We start from the raw sequence: 1,534 nt of genomic DNA on the forward strand, positions 1-1,534 counted from the left end.
AAAAATGGAAAAAAAATGTGGGGAAAAAAATGGAAGAGAGAACATGTAACTCCACACCCACATCAAAAAATATATATAAATAAGCGTGAGCAAAAAATGCACAAGAGAGAAACAAAGTAAACCACCCTTTGACTGTATACTTTCCAAAGTCAGGTGGAAATGTTCAAAAAATTATGATGTGGTCGCTTCTCTGGATGGCTGTTAAAACAAAAAAAAAAAGTTAGAATCACATAGGAATATTGTATGCTGTTTGACCACTATTTGCCAACTCTTACAGTATATCCCCATCTCAGGTGTATAAACCTACATTACAGTACCCAATCTTCTTAGGAGGTCACCCATCCTAATACTGATTGGGCCCAGTACTGCTTGGCTGCCAAGATCAGCCGAGATTGGGCATAACCAGTATAGTTTGACTGTAACCTGTATAAACATGACTGGGTACAATAGGGAGGCTGCGAGGGTATATGGGCTCCCAACCACTTGCCTGTGGGAGGTGACCCACCTTCTATGGACATATCAAACCGCATATGCGGAAAAAGCACCACCAGTTCAAAAACTACTAAAATGTACAAAAGTATAATATTCGATGGCCGAAAAGCTTCTTCTGATGAGTAATGGAAGCCGTGGAGGAAAATAGTTCAAACACTGTTACAGGTTCCACATGGAAAAAAGTCATAAAAAGCATGAAAAATAAATCATTTCATTAAGGTCAAATGGAGTTACAGTATTCATGTTGTATATCCAGTGGGTTTCCATTTGTATTAGACGTCTCTCTCTGTCTACACCTCTCTTGGATACTGGCACATGATTGATCAGTTTGTACGTGAGGGTCGCTAGTGAGTGGCGAAACTCCTTGAGGTGCCGAGCAACCGGCTGGTCAATGTCATTTCCTGCAATAGCTTGTCTAATGGCCGTGCAGTGTTATACCATTCTTTCTCTGAATAGCCGTGTGGTTTTGCCGATGTATACCAGACTACATGTACATCTGATCATATATATGGTTTATTTGCTCATACACGTGAGAATATGTCTAATCGGAATGTGTTTCCCAGAATGAAGATGAACCACATAGCTTCCAGGTTCCATGTAGCTACAGGTTGTGCAGCCAGTGCACTCATAGCAACCTGGTTTCCTGGATAGGAAGTGTGTGTCTGATAGGAGGTTTTGTCATGAGTTATAACTTATCATTATGGACAAGCCAGTCTTTTAGATTCCTGCCCCTCCTGTGGCACATCATAACAGTTAAATCATTCAGAGATTTGATGCCAGTGTCTGTACTAATAATCGACCACAAATTTTTGGTTGCACGGTTAATGAAATTGCTGTTTGTATTGTTTTTCGTTTTGGATATCAAGAGTTCCTGTTGGGTTTTATTCATCACTTTGATTTTGGAAGTTTCCAGATCACTGCGTTGGTACCCTCTGTTAATGAATTTCTGTATCATAATACCTATTTCACTTTCTGCAATTGTATCATCTGAAGTAATTCTCCTTATTCGCAAAAATTGGAAGTAAGGTAATTCCCTTTTCAG

At 39.6% G+C, this 1,534-nt stretch overlaps 1 pseudogene; it reads right to left on the bottom strand.

Annotated features, from left to right (window-relative positions):
* Positions 1 to 305: 305 nt before the first annotated feature.
* On the bottom strand, positions 306 to 424 carry LOC148511398 (5S ribosomal RNA; annotated as a pseudogene).
* Positions 425 to 1,534: the final 1,110 nt, after the last annotated feature.

The sequence above is a fragment of the Taudactylus pleione genome, unplaced genomic scaffold, assembly GCF_031769625.1.
Source record: "Taudactylus pleione unplaced genomic scaffold, aTauple2 ptg000309l, whole genome shotgun sequence".
Classification (NCBI taxonomy): Eukaryota; Metazoa; Chordata; class Amphibia; order Anura; family Myobatrachidae; genus Taudactylus; species Taudactylus pleione.